Genomic DNA, 301 nt, shown 5'->3' with positions numbered 1-301 from the left:
GGACTCGATGTTGGTTTTTTGTTTGAGTTTTAATGTAGGAAACACCTGCTTTTTTCATTTTGGTCCCCCTGAGTGGCCGGGACACTGGGCATTTTGCCTGCTCAGCATTCCTGGTGCTGCTGAACTCACCAGGCTTCCCTTCTTCCCGAAAGGGGAGAAAATCGAAAAAATGATCCTGCTGGGAAGAAGGCAAACCCTTTGGTCTTGTTCCTTGTGCTCAGAAAAACACCTTTTTTATTATTTTTTTTTCTTTTTTCCCTCCTTTTTTGCTTTGTTGTTGGTCACCTTCAGCACCTGCCGG

This window comes from Apaloderma vittatum, unplaced genomic scaffold (assembly GCF_000703405.1).
Source record: "Apaloderma vittatum isolate BGI_N311 unplaced genomic scaffold, ASM70340v1 scaffold26422, whole genome shotgun sequence".
Lineage (NCBI taxonomy): Eukaryota > Metazoa > Chordata > Aves > Trogoniformes > Trogonidae > Apaloderma > Apaloderma vittatum.
The sequence above is the reverse complement of the archived record's forward strand: the minus strand, read 5'-3'. Positions refer to the sequence as shown.